This window comes from Orcinus orca, chromosome 8 (genome assembly GCF_937001465.1).
Source record: "Orcinus orca chromosome 8, mOrcOrc1.1, whole genome shotgun sequence".
Classification (NCBI taxonomy): Eukaryota; Metazoa; Chordata; class Mammalia; order Artiodactyla; family Delphinidae; genus Orcinus; species Orcinus orca.
In genome coordinates this window covers 55,036,409-55,056,867 of record NC_064566.1, presented here as the reverse complement: position 1 = coordinate 55,056,867, position 20,459 = coordinate 55,036,409, and the positions used below count along the sequence as shown (strand labels likewise).

The 20,459-nt window shown below is 38.7% G+C and overlaps 1 protein-coding gene across 3 annotated transcripts in view; it reads left to right on the top strand.

Annotated features, from left to right (window-relative positions):
* Nucleotides 1-20,459, top strand: part of RSF1 (remodeling and spacing factor 1) — a 171,814-nt gene that overhangs the window by 47,489 nt on the left and 103,866 nt on the right. Inside the window, exon 2 of one of the 3 annotated variants that reach the window (XM_033405798.2) lies at nt 16,435-16,502. The exons of the other annotated variants lie outside the window; for them this stretch is intronic. The gene's annotated coding sequence lies outside the window, so the exon portion shown is untranslated. The remainder of the gene's footprint in view (nt 1-16,434; nt 16,503-20,459) is intronic. 3 annotated transcript variants of the gene reach the window in all.

Here is a 20,459-nt window from a genome sequence, read left to right as displayed (position 1 = left end):
TTCCACATCCCACCTTACCAACACTTATTATTGACTGATTGATTTTAGCCCTCCCAGTGGGGATGAAGTACTATCTCATTATGGTTTTGATTTACATTTTCCTTATGATTAAAGGATGTTGAACCTTCTTTTCATGGGCTTGTTGGACTTTGTGTGTATCTTCTTTGGAAAAATGTCTATTCACATCCTTGTCCATTTTTTAATTGGTTGTCTTCTTGTTTTTGAGTTTTTAAAGTTTTTTTATATATTCTGCATACTAGACCCTTACCAGATATATGGTTTGCAAATATTTTCTCCCATTATGTGTGTTGTCTTTTCAGTTTGTGTGTAATATCTTTTGATGCATGGAAGTTTTCATTTTGATTAAGTCCAATATTTTTCTAATGTGGCTAGTGCTTTGGTGTCATATATAAGAAACTGTTGCCCAAGCCAGGTCATGAAGATTTAATTCTATATTTTGTTTTAAGAGTTTGTAGTTTTAGTTCTTAAATTTAGATCTATAACCCATTTAATTTTTGAATATACTCTCAGATAGGAGTCTAACTATATTCTTTGCACATAGATATCCATTTGTTCTATTACCATTTGTAAAAAACATTCTTTCCCTCACTGGATTGCCTTGACATCCTTGTAGAAAGTCAATTGACGATAAATGTGAGAGTTTATTTCTGAAGTTTTCATTCTGTTGACTTACATGTTGTTATTTATGCTGGTACCATATAGTCTTGATTACTGCAACTTTGTGGTAAATTTTGAAATTGTTCATCTTTTCCAAAATTGTTTTGGCTGTTCTGCATCACTTTCATTTCCTTATGAGTTTGAGGATCAGCTCATCAGTATCTGCAAAAATGCCAGTTAGGATTTGCATAGGGATTGTATATAATCTATAGATAAATTTGAGGAGTATTGGCTTCTTAACAGTAGTAAGTTTTCTGATCCATGAAAATAGGATGTCTTTCAAAATATGTAGGTCTTTAATTCCTTTCAAAAATGTTTTGCAGTTTTCTGACTCCAGTCTTATACTTTTGTTCAATTTATTCCTTAGCATTTTGCAGTTTTTGAGGGTATTATAAATGGAATTTTCTTAATTTCATTTTCATATCATTCACTGCTATTGTGTAGAAATATGACTAATGATTGTATGTTGATCTTGTATGTTGCAACTTTGCCAAACTCATTATTAGCTCAAATAGCTTTTTTTGTGAATTCTTAAGATTTTCTATATACAAGATTATGTCATCTGCAAACATAGATAGGCTTACTTCCCCCTTTTCAATCTGGATACGCTTTATTTCTTTTTCTTGCATAATTGCTTTGCTGGAACCTCTGGTACACTGTTGAATAGAAATGGTGAGAGCAGACATCCTTGTCATGTTCCTGATCCTAGGGGGAAAGTTTTCAGCCTTTCAACTTTTAGTATGGTGTTATTTGAGGGTTTTTCATTGATGTCCTTTATCAGGTTGAGGAAATTCTCTTCTTTTCCTAGTTTGTTTAGTGTTTTTATCATGAAAGCTGTTGGATTTTGTCAGATGTTTTTTCTGCATCTATTGAGTTAACCACACAAATTTTGTCCTTTATTCTATTAATGTGGTATATTACATTGATTAATTTTCATATGTTGAAACCTTGCAATCCTGTAACCAATCCCACTTGGTCATGGTCCGTAATCATTTTTATCTGTTGCTAGATTTGGTTTGTTAATTTATTTTTGAGGATTTTTGTGCCTATGTTCATAAGGGATATCCGTATTTTTTTTTTTTTTTCTTGAGGTGTCTTTGTCTGGTTTTGCTATCTCGGTAATGCTGGCCTCTTATGTTGAATTGAGAAGTGTTTCCTCTGCTTTTGTTTTTTTTGCAAGTGTTTGTGAGGTATTTATTAGAATTTAGCAGGGAAGCCAGGTGCACTTGGGCTTTTCTTTGTTGAAAATTTTTGTTTGTTTATTCAGTCTCTTTAATTGTCATTGATTTAGTCAGATTTGTATTTCTTCTTGTGTCAAGTTCAGTAGTTTGTGCCTTTCTAGGAAATTGTCCATTTTATTAGCTTATCTAATTTATTGGCATACAGTTGTTCATAGTATTCACTTATAATTCTTTTTACTTCTGCAAAGTCTGTAGTAATGTTCCTTCTTTCTTTCCTCATTTTACTGATTTAGTGTTCTCTTTTTTCCTGGCCAGTCTAGTTAGAGGTTTGTAAAATTTTATCTTTTTAAGGACCAACTTTTGGTTTAATTGAATTTCTGTTTTTCTTTTTTAAATTTTATTTATTTATTTATTTTTGGCCACGTTGGGTCTTTGTTGCTGCGTGCAGGCTTTCTGTAGTTGCAGTGAGTAGGGGCTACTCTTCGTTGTGGTGCGTGGGCTGCTCATTGCGGTGGCTTCTCTTGTTGCAGAGCACGGGGCTCTAGGCGTGTAGGCTTCAGTAGTTGTGGCTCGCGGGCTCTAGAGTGCGAGCTCTAGAGCGCAGGCTCAGTAGTTGTGGCGCACCAGCTTAGTTGCTCTGCGGCATGGGATATTCCTGGACCAGGGCTCTAACCTGTGTCTGTAGCATTGGCAGGTGGATTCTTAACCACTGTGCCACCAGGGAAGTCCCTACTCTTCTTTTCTAACATGGAAGTTTAGGTTATTAATTTGAGGTATTCCTCTTTTTCAATATAGGCATTTTCAGCTATTGCATCTAATCCCTGCTTAGTTACATTTAATAAATTAGTATGTTCTCTTTTGTTTTCATTCATTTCTAAGTATTTTCTCTTTTCCCTTGTGATTTCTTTTTTGACCCGTTGGTTATTTAGTAGTGTGTTGTTTCCACAAGTTTGTGAATTTCCCCAATTTTTTCCTGTTTTTGATTTCTAATTTCATTCCATTGTGTAGGAGAACATACTTTGTTTGATTTTGATCCCTCTAGTTTTGTTGAGACTTTTTTTGCCCTTACTTAACATATATTATATCCTTCTTCAATATTAAAAAATAATTTTTCTACTTAGATATTTATAGAGATTTGCTAACTTCATATGTATATTTACAGTCCTTTTTTCCCTGTTTTTTAAGACTTTCACTGCCCTGTAAACACTCTTATGTATAAATGTGTATTTTTCCCTTATCCTTTTTTGATATGCTAAAGTCTCTACTATTTTAGTAAAGAACTATAAACTCTCCATTAACTCTTTATTTCCCTTCAGCTGCCACCCATCTGCTCGTCTTCCCCTTTATATAAGTTATTTATTGCTTTCATGACAACTTACCCCCAAACTGAGCAGCTTAAAACAATGAACATCAAACATTTATTATCTCATAATTTTTTTGTGTTAGGAATCTGGCTCAGTGTCTGTCATTAGGCTGTACGTAGTCAAGCTGTCAGCTTGCCTTGCAGTTTTCTCTGAAGGCTCAACTGGAAGAGGATCCACTTCCAAGCTCAGTCACATAGCTGTTGACAGGATTGGGTTCCTTGTCATGGCTTTTTCATAAGGCAGCTTAAAATATTGCAACAGAGCCAGTGAGTGAGAGAGAGTCCCTGAGATGGAACTCATGGTCTTTTTGTAGCCAGATCTTGGAAATGACGTACTATCACCTTTGCCATATTTTATTTGTTAGAATGAAATCACTAGATTTGGCTCATAACCAAAGCGGGTGGGGTGAAGGAACAAGGGAAGGAATGACATAAGGGGAATGAATACCAGGAGGTGAAGATCATTATGGGCCACGTAGAAGCTATCTATCTTACAGACCTCATGAAATAATTTTCTTTATTTGCTAGTCTGTTTCTTTACCTCCCATTCACTCCTTAGTCCGTTGAAAATTTCCTCCTCTGCATAATTCCATTCCAATAAAATTTCTTTTTCAGTTCAAGCGTTTGAACAGTGTCGCTTATTACTAAATTCAAGTGACACTATTTATTACATATCTTCCCAGTTTCTCTACATGTTCTTTCCTTCAAACATTCTTCTTTTGCCTTCTTTCCTACAGTACTTTCCTGGATTTCTTTCTATCCCTAGTAGTCTCCTTTGCCAGATCTTTCTTTTTATCTAAGCTCCTGAAGGTTTTTGTACTACAGAGTTTTGTTTTAGACTCTCCTCTAGTCTCACTTCATACACTCTCCCTGGATTATCGTATTTATTCCCATGGCTTTAAACCCCGTATGCCAGTGAGTCATATTTTCATCCTGAATCTTCTTAGTTCCAAGGCCAGTATACTCAATTACATAGTGAACATCTTTACTCAAAAAATAAAGTGAATCTGTGTCAGTGTAGAGACTAAACTTCTGTAACAAAATGATTCCAAAATATAATTGCTTAAATAAGCAATAACTTGGGACTTCCCAGGTGGTCCGGTGGTTAAGACTCTTAGCTCCCAATGCAGGAGGCACAGGTTTGATCCGTGGTCGAGGAACTAAGATTCTGCATGCCCTACAGCGCAGCCAAAAAGGGGAGAAAAAAAGCAATAAGTTTATTTCTCTCTATCATAACAATGACTGGTCTAGACTCTTGAGACAGTTGTGTTCCATGAGGTTATTCAGAGACCCAGGTTTCTTTTATTTCACTGTTGTACCCTAGGACATTTTGCTTTCCTGTGTTGTACAATGTACTTCAGCCTCAGAAAGGAGAAAGAAAGTAAGTTCAGGGCATGCAGTTTTCTTTTAATAAGCAAAGCAGAAGTTGCATATGTTACTTCTGTTATTCCATTAGAAACAACACAGCCACATGATTATACCTATTCGTAAAAGAGGTTAGAAAATGTCAGGTCTTCTTTAGTGGCCACAAACTCAGGAAAATGGAACAGGGTGGCCAGATTTGTGTGGGACAACTGCAAAATATTTGGTTCCCTTCCCTTTGGGAGGACTATACATCCCCCTGCTGGTAAATTCAGGCATGGTCATGTGATTAGGCTTTGGTCGGTGAAATGAAGGAAAAGTGGTATGTTAGTTAACACTTTCTGGAAAAAGCTTTAAGAGCAATGTATATTCTTTATGTGTTTTATTACCTTTGCTATGATGACTGATAATTTTCTAGATAAATGCCGCTCATTTGGGGGTGAAGATAATGTGCAGCAGAGCCACTACCAACCTGTTATCAAGACACAGTGTAGCTCAAGAATAAACTTTGTTGCTATAAACCTAGGTGTTCAGCAAACTATTTCTTAAGGGGTAAGATAGTAAATATTTTAGGCTTGTGGTCCTTATATTTTCTTTCACAACTACAGTTTCTAAATAAATGGATATGGCTGTGTTCCAGTAAAACTTTATCTATAAAAACAAATAGTCTGTGGGCCAGAGTTTGCCAGCCATTGCTGTAAATCATTGAGATTTGGGGGTCCTTTGTTACTGCAGCATAACCCTACTATCCTGACTGATACCCTTGGTTAAATAGCATCAATACCACATATTTTCTCAAACCAGAAATATAAGTATCATCCTTGATTCCTTTATCATTTCTCAAACTAAATCTTGGCCGCTCTCTCTGAACTGTTCATTTAACAGATGAAGATATTAAGAACCAAAGGGAGATACTTATTCTTGGCCATGTATCCAAGTTAGTAAAAGAGAACCAGAACTTGGATAGATCTGCTACTTTTATAGTGTTTTTTTTAATAGTCTAGAGTTTGTTCCTTAACTTGGTAAATTTGTTCCTTGGTAAAAGTTGTTCCTTGACTTGGTAAATGGTACTATTATATATTCAGAGCTGCTGGTCACTCTGGACTTCATATCAACCAAGCCCTGTTTGATTTAGCCTTCTAAATCTCTCTCAACTCAGTATACTCAACCCTCTTTGTTTCTACCCTGCTTGCAGTCATTTTCTCTCACCTGGATTAATGTGGGAACCTCCAGATTGGTTTCCGTGTCTATTTCAGTTACCACAGTAAAAATGGTAAAACGAAAATCTGAATGATCTTTCTCTTCTGTTTTAAGCCCTTAATTATGACTCCTTGTTGTCTTCTGAATGGAAAATAAATTTTTTAACATGGGAACAAAGTTTTTTATGTGATGGGCCTTGCTATTTTTTTCTCTGGATTCTTTTCTTGCTGTTCTCTTTACCACATCAGTATGTACTGTGTGGTAGTACATACAGTACAGTAGTTCTGCCATGAAGAAATACTTTTGGTTTCCAGAATGGTCATGCTGTTTCTTGATCCTTGCTTTTTTGTATAACTAAAGTAGGTCTTGCCCTTCAATCTCATCTAATCACGTTGTTTTATTTCATTCATAGAACGAAAAATCCCAAGTTTATTATTTAAGTCTGTCTTCCACAAAAACCAAATCTCAGTGAGGGCAAGGATTTTTGTCAATCTCTATTATATTCTTAGCACCTGAAACAGTGCCTAACACATAGTGATTGCTCAGTCAATATTTGTTGAATCAGTAATTGGATAAATGAACGAACACTGTCCTAGTAGAAGCCAGCCACATGAGTGTGTTTGTGTATGTATGTCTGTGTGTGTGTCTCTGTCTGCTCTCCTGTTCCCCTGCTTCCGCTCCACACCCCCCACACACATCAAAATGCAAGTTCTTTGAAATCAGGGAAGTATGCATATTTTTCAGTGTTTTCATCTAATATTATGCCTTGCTAATTGTAGGTACTCAAGCATGTTAAAAGGATACTATTATGAGATACCAATTTTTAGCGCCTATGATTTTAGTTCTTCTAAGAGTACTTTTTTTTTTAGAATCTTTATTGGAGTATAATTGCTTTACAGTGTTGCGTTAGTTTCTGATGTATAACAAAGTGAATCAGCTATATGCATACGTATATCCCCATATCCCCTCCCTCTTGCGTCTCCCTCCCACCCTCTCTATCCCACCCCTCTAGGTGGTCGCAAAGCACCGAGCTGATCTCCCTGTGCTATGTGGCTGCTTCCCACTAGCTATCTATTTTACATTTGGTAGTGTATATATGTCCACGCTACTCTCTCACTTTGTCCCAGCTTCCCCTTCCCCCTCCCTGTGTCCTCAAGTCCATTCTCTACATCTGCGTCTTTATTCCTGTCCTGCCCCTAGGTTCATCAGAACCATTTTTTTTAGACTCCATATATATGTTTTACCATACGGTATTTGTTTTTCTCTTTCTGACTTAACTTCACTCTGTATGACAGACTCTAGATCCATCCACCTCACTACAAATAACTCAGTTTCGTGTCTTTTTATGGCTGAGTAATATTCCATTGTATATATGTGCCACATCTTTATCCATTCATCTCTCGATGCACACTTAGGCTGTTTCCGTGTCCTGTTACTGTAAATAGTCCTGCAGTGAACACTGTGGTACATGACTCTTTGAGTTATGGTTTTCTCAGGGTATATGCCCAGTAGTAGGATTGCTGGGTCATATACTAGTTCTATTTTTAGTTTTTTAAGGAACCTCCATACTGTTCTCCATAGTGGCTGTATCAGTTTACATCCCCACCAACAGTATAGCAGGGTTCCCTTTTCTCCACACCCTCTCCAGCATTTATTGTTTGTAAATTTTTTGATGATGGCCATTACAACCAGTGTGAGGTGATACCTCATTGTAGTTTTGATTTGCATTTCTCTAATGATTGGTAATGTTGAGCATCTTTTCATGTGTTTGTTGGCAATCTGTATATCTTCTTTGGAAAAATGTCTGTTTACCTCTTCTGCCCATTTTTGGATTGGGTTGTTTGTTTTTTTGATATTGAGCTGCATGAGCTGCTTGTATATTTTGGAGATTAATCCTTTGTCACTTGCTTTGTTTGCAAATATTTTCTCCCATTCTGAGGGTTGTCTTTTTGTCTTATTTATGATTTCCTATGCTGTACAAAAGCTTTTAAGTTTCATTAGGTCCCATTTGTTTATTTTTGTTTTTATCTCCATTTCTCTAGGAGGTGGGTCAAAAAGGATCTTGCTGTGATTTATGTCATAGAGTGGTCTGCCTATGTTTTTCTCTAAGAGTTTTATAGTGTCTGGCCTTACATTTAGGTCCTTAATCCATTTGGAGTTTATTTTTGTGTATGATGTTAGGAAGTGTTCCAATTTCATTCTTTTACATGTAGCTGTCCAGTTTCCCAGCACCACTTATGGAAGAGGCTGTCTTTTCTGCATTGTATACTCTTGCCTCCTTTATCAAAGATAAGGTGACCATATGTGCATGGGTTTATCTCTGGGCTTTCTGTCCTATTCCATTGATCTATATTTCTGTTTGTGCCAGTACCATATTGTCTTGATTACTGTAGCTTTCTAGTATAGTCTTAAGTCAGGGAGTCTGATTCCTCCAGCTCCGTTTTTTACCCTCAAGACTGCTTTGGCTATTCAGGGTCTTTTGTGTTTCCACAGAAATTGTGCCGTTTTTTCTTCTAGTTCTGTGAAAAATGCCATTGGTAGTTTGATAAGGATTGCATTGACTCTGTAGATTGCTTTCGGTAGTATAGTCATTTTCACAATGTTGATTCTTCCAATCCAAGAACATGGTATATCTCTCCATCTGCTTGTATCGTCTTTAATTTCTTTCATCAGTGTCTTATAGATTTCTGCATACAAGTCTTTTGTTTCCTTAGGTAGGTTTATTCCTAGGCATTTTATTCTTTTTGTTGCAGTGGTACATGAGAGCGTTGCCTTAATTTCTCTTTCAGATTTATCATTGTTAGTGTATAGCAATGCAAGAGATTTCTGTGCATTCCTTTTGTATCCTCCTACTTTACCAGCTTCATTGATTAGCTGTAGTTTTCTGGTAGCATCTTTAGGATTCTCTATGTATAATATCAGGTCATCTGCAAACAGTGACAGTTTGACTTCTTCTTTTCTGATTTGGGTTCCTTTTATTTCTTTTTCTTCTCTGATTGCCATGGCTATAACTTCCAAAACTGTGTTGACTAATAGTGGTAAGAGTGGGCACCCTGTCTTGTTCTTGATCTTAGAGGAAACGCTTTCAGTTTTTCACCATTGAGAACGATGTTTGCTGTGGGTTTGTCATATATGGCCTTTATTATGTTGAGGTAGGTTCCCACTATGCCCACTTTCTGGAGGGTTTTTATCATAAATGGGTGTTGAATTTTGTCAGAAGCTTTATCTGCATCTATTGAGATGCTCATATGGTTTTTCTCCTTCGATTTGTTAATATGGTGTATCACATTGATTGATTTGCATATACTGAAGAATCCTTGCATTCCTGGGAAAAACACCACTTGATCGTGGTGTATGATCCTTTTAATGTGTTGATGGATTCTGTTTGCTAGTATTTTGTTGGGGATTTTTGCATCTATATTCATCAGTTATATTGGTCTGTAATTTTCTTTTTTTTGAGTATCTTTTTCTGCTTTTATTATCAGGGTGATCATGGCCTCATAGAATGAGTTTGGGAGTGTTCCTCCCTCTGCTATATTTTGGAAGAGTTTGAGAAGTATACGTGTTAGCTCTTCTCTAAACGTTTGATAGAATTTGCATGTGAAGCCATCTGGTCCTGGGCTTTTGTTTGTGGGAAGAATTTGAATCTCAGTTTCAATTTCAGTGCTTCTGATTTATCTGTTTATATGTTCTATTTCTTCCTGGTTCTGTCTTGGAAGCTTGTGCTTTTCTAAGAATTTGTCCATTTCTTCCAGCTTGTCCTTGTTATTGGCATATAATTGCTTCTAGTAGTCTCTCATGATCCTTTGTATTTCTACAGTGTCAGTTGTTACTTCACCTTCTTCATTTCTAATTCTATTGATTTCATTCTTCTCCCTTTTTTTCTTAATGAGTGTGGCTAATGATTTATCAATTTTGTTTATCTTCTCAAAGAACCATCTTTTAGTTTTATTGCTCTTTGCTATCGTTTCCTTCATTTCTTTTTTATTTATTTCTGATCTGATCTTTATGATTTCTTTCCTTCTACTAACTTTGGGTTTTGTTTGTTCTTTCTCTAGTTCCTTTAGGTGTAAGGTTAGATTGTTTATTTGAGATTTTTCTTGTTTCTTGAGGTAGGCTTGTATAGCTATAAACTTCCCTCTTAGAACTGCTTTTGCTTCATCCCGTAGGTTTTGGATCGTTGTGTTTTCATTGTCATTTGGCTCTAGGTGTTGTTTGATTTCCTCTTTGATTTTTTTCAGTGATCTTTTGGTTATTTAGTAATGTGTTGTTTAGCCTGTATGTGTTTGTGTTTTTTACGTTTTCTTCCCTGTAATTTATTTCTTATCTTATAGCGTAGTGGTCAGAAAAGATGCTTGATATGATTGCAGTTTTCTTAAATTTACTGAGGCTTGATTTGTGACCCAATTTGTGATCTATCCTGGAGAATGTTCCGTGAGCACTTGAGAACAAAGTATAATCTGCTGTTTTTGGATAGAATGTCCTATAAAGATCAATTAAATCTATCTGGTCTATTGTGTCATTTAAAGCTTCTGTTTCCTTATTTATTTTCATTTTGGATGATCTGTCCATTGGTGTAAGTGAGGTGTTAAAGTCCCTCACTATTATTGTGTTACTCTCGATTTCCTCTTTTATAGCTGTTAGCAGTTGCCTTATGTATTGAGGTGCTCCTATGTCGGGTGCATATATATCTATAATTGTTATATCTTCGTCTTGGATTCGTCCCTTGATCATTATGTAGTGTCCTTTCTTGTCTCTTGTAACATTCTTTATTTTGAAGTCTATTTTATCTGATATGAGTATTGCTACTCCAGCTTTCTTTTGATTTTCATTTGCATGGAGTATCTTATTCCATTCCCCACTTTCAGTCTGTATGTGTCCCTAGGTCTTAAGTGGGTCTCTTGTAGACAGCGTTTATATGGGTCTTGTTTTTGTATCGATTCAGCGAGCCTGTGTCTTTTGGTTGGAACATTTAATCCATTCACGTTTAAGATAATTACCGACATGTATGTTCCTATTACCATTTTCTTAATTGTTGTGGGTTTTTTTTTTTTTTTTTTTGTAGGTCCTTTTCTTTTCTTGTGTTTCCCACTTAGAGAAGTTCCTTTAGCATTTGTTGCAGACCTGATTTGGTGGTCCTAAATTCTTAGCTTTTGCTTGTCTGTAAAGCTTTTGATTTCTCCATCGAAACTGAATGAGATCCTTGCCGGGTAGAGTACTCTTGGCCGTAGGTTCTTCCCTTTCATCACTTTAAGTATGTCCTGCCACTCCCTTCTGGCTTGTAGAGTTTCTACTGAGAAATCACCGGTTAACCTTATGGGAGTTTTCTTGTATGTTATTTGTCTTTTTTTCTTTGCTGCTTTCAATAATTTTTCTTTGTCTTTAATTTTTGCCAGTTTGATTACTATGTGTCTCACTCAGCATATTTCTCCTTGGGTTTATCCTGTATGGGACTTCTCTGCGCTTCCTGGACTTGGGTGGCTATTTCCTTTCCCATGTTAGGAAGTTTTCGACTATAATCTCTTCAGATATTTTCTCGAGTCCTTTCTCTCTTCTCCTTCTGGGACCCCTGTAATGCAAATGTTGTTGTGTGTAATGTCCCAGATGTCTCTTAGGCTGTCTTCATTTCTTTTCATTCTTTTTTCTTTATTCTGTTCCGCAGCAGTGAATTCCACCATTCTGTCTTCCAGGTCACTTATCCGTTCTTCTGTCTCAGTTATTCTGCTATTGATTCCTTCTAGTGTAGTTTTCATTTCAGTTATTGTATTGTTCCTCTCTGTTTGTTTGTTCTTTAATTCTTCTGGGTCTTTGTTAAACATATCTTGCATCTTCTTGATCTTTGCCTCCATTCTTTTTCCGAGGTCCTGGATCAACTTCACTGTCATTATTCTGAATTCTTTTTCTGGAAGGTTGCCTATCTCCACTTCATTTAATTGTTTTTCTGGGGTTTTATCTTGTTCCTTCATCTGGTACATAGCCGTCTGCCTTTCCATCTTTTCTAACTTTCTGTGAACATGGTTTTTGTTCCACAGGCTGCAGGATTGTAGTTCTTGCTTCTGCCGTCTGCCCTCTGGTGGATGAGGCTATCTAAGAGGCTTGTGCAAGTTTCCTTATGGGAGGGTCTGGTGGTGGGTAGAGCTGTTTGTTGCTCTGGCGGGCAGAGCTCAGTAAAACTTTAATCTGCTTGACTGCTGATGGGTACGGCCGGGTTTCCTCCCTGTTGTTTGTTTGGCCTGAGGCAACCCAATACTGGAGTCTACCTGGGCTCTTTGGTGGGGCTAAAGGTGGACTCTGGGAGGGCTCATGCCAAGGAGTACTTCCCAGAACTTCTGCTGCCAGTGTCCTTGTCCTCTCGGTGAGACACAGCCACACCCCGCCTCTGCAGGAGACCCTCCACTACTAGCAGGTAGGTCTGGTTCAGTCTCCTGTGGCGTCACTGCTCCTTCCCCTGAGTCCTGATGTGCATGCTAGTTTGCGTGTGCCCTCCAAGAGTGGAGTCACTTTTTCCCCCAGTCCTTTCGAAGACCTGCAATCAAATTCCAGTAGCCTTCAAAGTCTGATTCTCTAGGAATTCTTCCTCCCGTTGCTGGACCCCCGGGTTGGGAAGCCCAGTATAGGGCTCAGAACCTTCACTCCAGTGGGTGGACTTCTGTGGTAGAAGTGTTCTCCAGCTTATGAGTCACCCACCCAGCAGTTACAGCATTTGATTTTATTGTGATTGCGCCCCTCCTACCGTCTCTTTGTGGCTTCTCCTTTGTCTTTGGATGTGGGGTATCTTTTTTGGTGAGTTCCAGTGTCTTCCTGTTGATGATTGTTCAGCAGTTCGTTGTGATTCTGGTGCTCTTACAAGAGGGAGTGAGAGCACGTCCTTCTCCTTCAGCTTCTTGAGGCAAATCCTCATTGTTTTTTCTTTAGTCTGCTCCCTGGCAGTTATTTCTACCATTTTATCTTCTAGCTCACTTACTGTTCTTCTGCTTCAGTTATTCTGTTGTTGATTTCTTCTAGAGTATTTTTAATTTCAGTAATTGTGTGGTACATCACTGTTTGTTTGCTCTTTAGTTCTTCTAGATCCTTGTTAAATGATTCTTTTATTTTCTGCATTCTGTTTCCAAGATTTTGGATCCTCTTTACTATCATTACTCTGAATTCTTTTGGGGTCAGTTGCCTGTTTCATCTTCATTTATTTGGTCTTGTAGGTTTTTACCTTGCTGCTTTGTCTGCAACATATTTTTTTGTCATTTTATTTTATTTTATTTTTGATGGGTGGTGCTGTATTCCTGTCTTACTGGTTGTTTGGCCTGAGACGTGCAGCACTGGAGTTTGCAGGCAGTTGGATAGAGCTGGTTCTTGGTGCTGAGATGAGGACTTCCCGGAGGCCTCACTCCAATTAATATTCCCTGGGTTCTGAGGTTCTCTGTTAGTGCAGCTGTTTGGATTCGGAGCTCTCACCACAGGAGTTTGGGCCCGACCTCCGGACTGGGTACCAACATCCTTCAAGCTTCATGGTGCGGTAAAAAAAAAAAAAAAGGAAGAAAAGAAAGCAGCACAATATCAAAGAATAAAAAACAAAATAAAATTAGAAAGATAAAAAATATATTAGGAAAAATAAAACTGTGGTTGAAATAGTCTCAACAAGGTAAAATAAAACTACGACAGAAAAAAGAAAAAAAAGGGTGGGTGGGTGGGGAAACAAGCCAAAAGGAGAGATCACTAACGAAGTCTAAAATAAAATTGCAAAAATAAGAGATTTATTAGTAAAAATAAAAATATAAATGAATTAGCAACAGTGAATCAACAAGGTAAAACAGAACCGCAATCTAAAAGGAAAAGAAAAGAGCTTTGGCTCTGGGGGTGGAGTTTAGGCAGGGGGTGGAACTTAGAGGCGTGGTTTAGGCTGGGGCAGGACCTAGGCAGTTGGTGGCGTGACATTTGAGCGTGGGGCAGGGTCTCTGCCTAGGACCTGTGCGGAAGGGGAGAAGCAGCCGGTTGAAAGGAGGGCCTCTCGAGTGTGCGGTTCTGGAGTTTGGAGGTAGGGCCCTGAGTGAGTGTGGGTGGGTGGGGTGTGCGGTTCTGGAGTTTGGAGGTAGGGCCCTGAGTGAGTGTGTGGGGGTGGGGTTTAGTCCCAGCGTGTTGGATGTGGTCTCCGAGTGTAGAGGGAGGGCCCTGGGTAGGGGTGTAGGAGCGAGGCTTGGGATCTATGTTTCAGGAGGGAGGCTCTGAGGTCAGAGGATGAGGCCCGGGAGCCCAGCAGGCTCCCCAGTGCCTAAGTGGATGGGAAAGCACTGACCCCATTCCTTACCCTTCCTTCGTGCCCCTTCCCTACCATCTCCCCCAGGATCTCCCCTGTGGCAACTGGGTCCCTAACCATGGGTGGGTCCCACTGGGTGTAGGAACTCCTTCCCTCCCCCAGCCATCCTTCAGGGATGCTGGTCCCAAAGTCCGTCCTTTACTTTTGCTCCCCCTTCCCTCCCTCCCACTCTCAGGACCCGCTCTGCTGGAGGGGGCCTAGGTGGGCAGAGGATCAGGCCCGGGATCGCAACAGGTTCCTGGGGGTCCAAGTGGGCAGGGGAAACCTGGCCACACTCCCTTTTTATCCTCTGCCCTCCCAGTGGTCCCCCAATTTCCCCCTTCGTGCGTGGGATCCCTTCCCCTCCCCCAGCGACCCCCTCGGGGCGCCAGTCCTCTCCCACCTCCACTTCTCCTCCCCCTTCACTCCCCCTGTGCCCCACGTCCTACCCAGTCGCTGGGGGTTCCTCCCATCCCCTTAGGTGTCCATGGTTCCCCGCCGGTGCCTGGTAGGTGCCCTGGTTGTGAGGAGACGTGAATTCCATGTCCTCGTAGTACACCATCTTCACTCCGCCCCCCTAAGGGTATTTTATACTTTTAGCTTTCTTTGATGCCAGCAAAACTTTAACACATTTGTCTTAAAGAATCCCATTGTTCCTAATTTAGGTAGCCCTAAGGTCTAGCTTAGAAAAGCTAAGGTTGAGAGACATTGCACTGCATATAATTATGTCTCACATAGGTCTGAGTACTAACTCGTATTCATTTGAGAGTCAGAAATTGCTCTTGGATTTCCTCAGTTTGGAGGACCTTGTGGTATTCCCATGAAATGAGGTTAGAAACAGGTTTCCCACAGCCTCTTTTTATTTTTAATATTAAAAAATGTAGAATGCATAGATTAAAACTAAGGATAATATAATGCCTATATTTCTGCCACTTAGAATTAATGCTTTTCTGTTTTACTAGTCCTTTCACATTTTTACTAACTTGAATTAGATAGTACTTCTCATGAAATGTGAAATCTGTCCCCACTTTATCATTATTTTTTGGCAAATATTCCAACTTTTAATTATATTAGTGAACATATATATAGTCTGTTAACTCGTAGAGCACTTTTGTACATTTTGCCTAAAAGTCTGTTAGTTTTATTTTACAACACTAAGCAGTTTTATTTTACAACACTAAGCAATTAGCTTTTACAGACAAAATGACAAACATCTCTTTTACTGATAATCAAGTACCCTCATCTACTTAGCCATTGATATATTTGTGGACTTGGAGTTTTATTGTAGTTGCAATGATTTAACTTTTAAAAATTAGTTTTAATGTATAAATAGGCCATGTTTTGAGATTACAGAACAGGTATAGATATGCTTTTAATCTTAGTTTTCTTCGAGAATTTTGTGTTCTGTGCACATAAAACATTAATTAGATTGAGAACTTCCTTTTAGCACAGCAGTTTTCAGCTTATTTTTCATAAAGCCATAGGGTTTCCCCAGAATTGCTTCTGGGCCCGAGTGTTAGTCCACTAGGGCTACTATAACAAAATACCACAGAGTGGTTAGCTTAAAATTTATTCACAGTTCTGGCGGCTGGAAGTCTAAGAGCAAAGTGCTGGCAAATTTGGTTCCTAGTAAGCACTCTCTTCCTACCTTGTAGAAGGCCTTCTTGCTGTTTCCTCAAATGGCCTTTCCTGTGGGTGTGCTCAGGGAGGTGGAATCTCTGGTCTCACAGACACCAGTCCTGTAGGATTAGGGTGGCCCTGCTCTTAAGATCTCCTTTAGCTTTAATTATGTCCTTAAAGCCCTTACCTCCATATACAGACACATTTTGGGTTAGGGCTTCAACATATTAATTTTGAGGGGACACAATTTGGTTCATAAAAACTAATGAAATATTTTGTTGGAAGAAAGTGATTATGCTGATTAATAAAAAGGGAAGTGGGGTTGAAAACTACTCGTACATTATGTAGGTCCTTCAACATAAGAATTTATTGCATTCATGTACAACTTTCCAGGAGCCTGTTTATTTTGTGAAATGGAGATTCATCCCTATAAACTGTCTTTCCTGGGATTCTAGATCTCTCTTAATTTCTTAGTAGTTTAGATTCATAGAATCTTAAATGATGCAGACAGTCAGGAATTCCCATTGACTTGAGGGTCATTAAAATTTTGATTACAGTACGGTATGCTTCAGTGAATTATCGTAGAGTCTGGTTGTAGTGATTTCTAGACTAAAGTTTAAAAGTGTTGAATTAAAAATCAGAGGGTTCAGGACTGGATTAAGATGGCGGAAGAGAAGGATGTGGAGCCCACTTCTTCCCACAAATACATCAGAAATAATCATTATGTGGAACAATTCTCACAGAATACCTACTGAAGGCTGGCAGAAGATCTCATAAACCCAAAATGGCAAGAAAGATCACCATGTAACAGGTAGGACAAAAGGGAAAAAAAAGGGAATTGGCACAGGACGTGCACCCCTGGGAGGGTGCGGTGAAAAAGAAAAGGTTTCCTCACCCTAAGAAGTCCGTTCACCAGCGTGGAGATCAGCCATGACAGAAAGGGAGCTTCAGAGGCTCAGAGGAGAGTGCAGCAGCTAGCTTGGGGCAGGCAGAACAGAGAGAGACCTGCACAGAAGATCCTGGACATCTCACTGCACTCCCCAGCTTGAGACACATGTCTGCTGGTGTGCATGGGGGCTGGGTGCTGAAATTTGGGCTTCAGAGGACAGACACAGGGAGAGGCTTGGGGTTGGCTGTACAGAAACAGCCTGAAGGGAATGGAGTGTGGTCTGAGCCACAACTGGGGGTTTGCACAGGAAGGAGCCAAGGTCTGCCATTGAAGCCCCGTTGGTAACGTGAGCCCTCTAAGGAAGGGCGGGCCTGCCTCATCCTCGACGTGCTCACGGCAGGCACGACTCTGCCTCTACAACCTCTGGGGGCACACAAGCACCTGTGAATCAATACAGACATACAGGGAGAAATTGGTGGGAATACAATAATAGTAGAGTTTAACACCCCACTTACATCGATGGACAGATCTTCCAGACAGAAAATCAATAAGGCAACAGAAATCCTAAATGATACAATAGAATAGTTCGACTTAGTTGTTAATTTTAGGACATTACATCCAAAAAATCTTTTCAAGTGCACATGGAACATTCCCTAGGATTGACCACAAGCTAGGACACAAAACAAGCCTCAGCATTTTAACACATGATTGACTGGAGATGTATTAATACATCTTTTGTTACCTGAACATTATTGACCAGAGATGTATCAATATCGTTCTACAGAGTGGTACAATTAACATCACCATGTGAAGTTGTTGGAGCTTAAAATTGATCAAGTATTCATTATACAACTTATCATTGTCATTATCATAAACATTTTGTTCCGTTAGGTTTTTGGTCCAACCTTGTGTATATTATAAACGCAAGTTTATTGCCATAAAATTTTCAAAAAACGATGCGTCGCGAAATTTAAGTGAAGAAGAATTTTTCAGTGAATTTTATGCAGATACTTTCTGTGATTGTCTGAGTGACATGTATACTAGTGTCTCAGAAGATGGTAGTTCTTCAGAATATAGTTCTGATTCAGTCGATCAATAGTTAATCAGTAGTCGACTTCAATTCAATAGTCGATCTAACTATTAGACCAACAGAAGGACAAAGCCTTTGTGATTGATTCTGATAAGGAAAGTGAAAATGAAGCTCACGGTGCTAGAGAACACTCCTTTGCTGCTACAGAAGAGTAGATTGAAGACAGCATTTCATGAAAATTAGAAGGCTTTACAGGTGTGTCAGGTGTAACTATTGAATGTAATAACCTGCAAAGTTTGTGATATAACAGAAGTAATTTTTGGTAACGACTTTTTCAAGTTGGTCGCTTCTCAGTCAAACTTGTATCACCAACAGAATGAAAAATTATATAAAAAGTATGATAAGGCTTTAAAATGGACTGATGTAACTAATAGTGGCATGAAGAAGTTTCTTAGATTAATTTTTTTTTTTTTTTTTTGCGATACGTGGGCCTCTCACTGTTGTGGCCTCTCCTGTTGCGGAGCACAGGCTCCGGACGTGCAGGCTCAGCGGCCACGGCTCATGGGCCCAGCTGCTCTGCGGCACGTGGGATCTTCCCGGACCGGGGCATGAACCCGTGTCCCCTGCATCGGCAGGCGGACTCTCAACCACTGCACCACCAGGGAAGCCTGGATTAATAATTTTGATGGGACAAATAAGAAAGTCACACTGGAAAGAATATTGGTTGACTGATCCCTTACTTGAAACACCTATCTTCCCAAAGATTTTGATGAGAAGAAGATTCGAACAAATAATGACATTTCTTCACTTGAATGATAACTTGGAAACTCCACTTCCTGCAGACAGAATTTCAAAAGTTAAACCTCTTTTGGAATATTTTCTCCAAAAATTTGAATCAATCTATATACCCAAACAAGAGCTATCACTTGATGAGGCAGTGAATCTGAGTTCATTGCCTCATGAACTCAGAGGACGACTCAGATTCAAAACATGTAAATGAATAGGACAACTCAGATTCAAAACATATAATCCTGGAAAACTTACAAAATATGGAATTTTGGTCATGATGGTTAGTGAAAGTGAAACTGGATATATATATGCAACCTTGTGATTTACACAGGTGAAGGAAAGAAACTGCAAGAAACAATATTATTGGTCCTACAACCTTATCTTGGTTCATGGCACCATATTTACCAAGACAATTATTACAACAGTGTGTCCACATCTGAAACTTTGTTGAAAAATAAAACCAGAGTTTGTGGGACTGTAAGATAGAATCTTGGTCTACCAAACCAATTAAAGGAGAAATATAAAAATCTACAGAGGGGAGAAATGACATTCTTATGGAAGGAGAAGTGATTCTTCTCATATGGAAAGACAAGAGGCTAGTCCACATGGTGACAGCTATTCATGATGCCTCCACAGCATCTACAGGAAAGGAAGACAGGAGGACTGGCCATCAGATAACTAAGCCCACTTGTATATTAGAGTATAATATATTAAAGGAGTTAATTGATCCAATCAATATCTGGAAAACTTTAGTATCCTCTGGAAAACTCAAAAATGGTATAAGAAAGTGGGTTTCTCTTTGAATAGTTGTGGTTTATTCAATGAGTTTAAAATTTATTGCAGCCTTAATGCACAGAATAAAATGACTTACAAGCAATTTTTGTTAGCAATTGCTAGAGAATGGGTAACTGACTTTTCTGGTGAATGTAGTGTTAGTCCTACACCTGGTCCTTCTTGTAGCGTTTCTAAAAGAGCCCCCACAAAGATCCACCTTGTGGACTATCAGGTAAATTAAAAGTCCATATTCTAGAGAAAATAATACCTACAGGATTAAAAAAAAACTGCTTGCTGGAAGTGTAAAGCCTGCTCTTCCAGGGGAAAGCACAGTGATACATGGTATATTTGTAATAGATGTTCTGTTCCCCTTCACAGAGGTGCCTGCTATACTGCCTATCACACTCTAACAAAATATTAGAATGCTTTACTACAACATATACAAAGTTTCAAATAAATACATTAAGTGCAAAAAAAGTTGTTGATATCTACTCAGATGTGGTATTTCAGTATTTACTTACATAACAAATTGCTGGCCACAAGCGATAGTTTCTGCAAAAATCCCCCAGTCAATAATGTGTTAAGAGGATAGAAGTTATTTTGAGCATCTTTTCAATGGCATGAAACTAGAAATCAATCACAGAAAGAGAAACGAGAAAAAAATGATTACGAGGAAACTAAACAACATGTTACTAAAATCCAATGGGTCAACGATGAAATCAAACAGGTAATTAAAAAATACCTCGAGACAGATGATAATGAAAACACAACCATACAAAATCTATGGGATGTAGCAAAAGCAGTTCTTAGAGGGAAGTTAATAGCAATACAGGCCTTCCTCAGAAAACAAGAAAAATCTCATATATACAACCTCACCTACCACCTAAAAGAATTAGAAAAAGAAGAACAAACAAAACCTAAAGTCAGCAGAAAGAAGGAAATAATAAAGATCAGATAGGAAATAAATAACATAGAGATTTAAAAAACAGTAGAAAAATCAGTTAAGCCAAAAGCTGGTTCTTTGAAAAGGTAAACAAAATTGACAGCCCTCTGGCCAGGCTCACTAAGACGAAAAGAGAGAGGAAGCAAATAAACAAAATAAGAAGTGAAAGAGGAGAATTAACAACCGATACAGCAGAAATACAAAAACCATAAGAGAATACTGTGAATAATTATATGCCAGCAAATTGGACAACCTAGAAGAAACAGACAAGTTTCTAGAAACATATGGCCCACCAAAACTGAATCAACATGAAATAGACAATTTGAATAGACTGATCACTAGA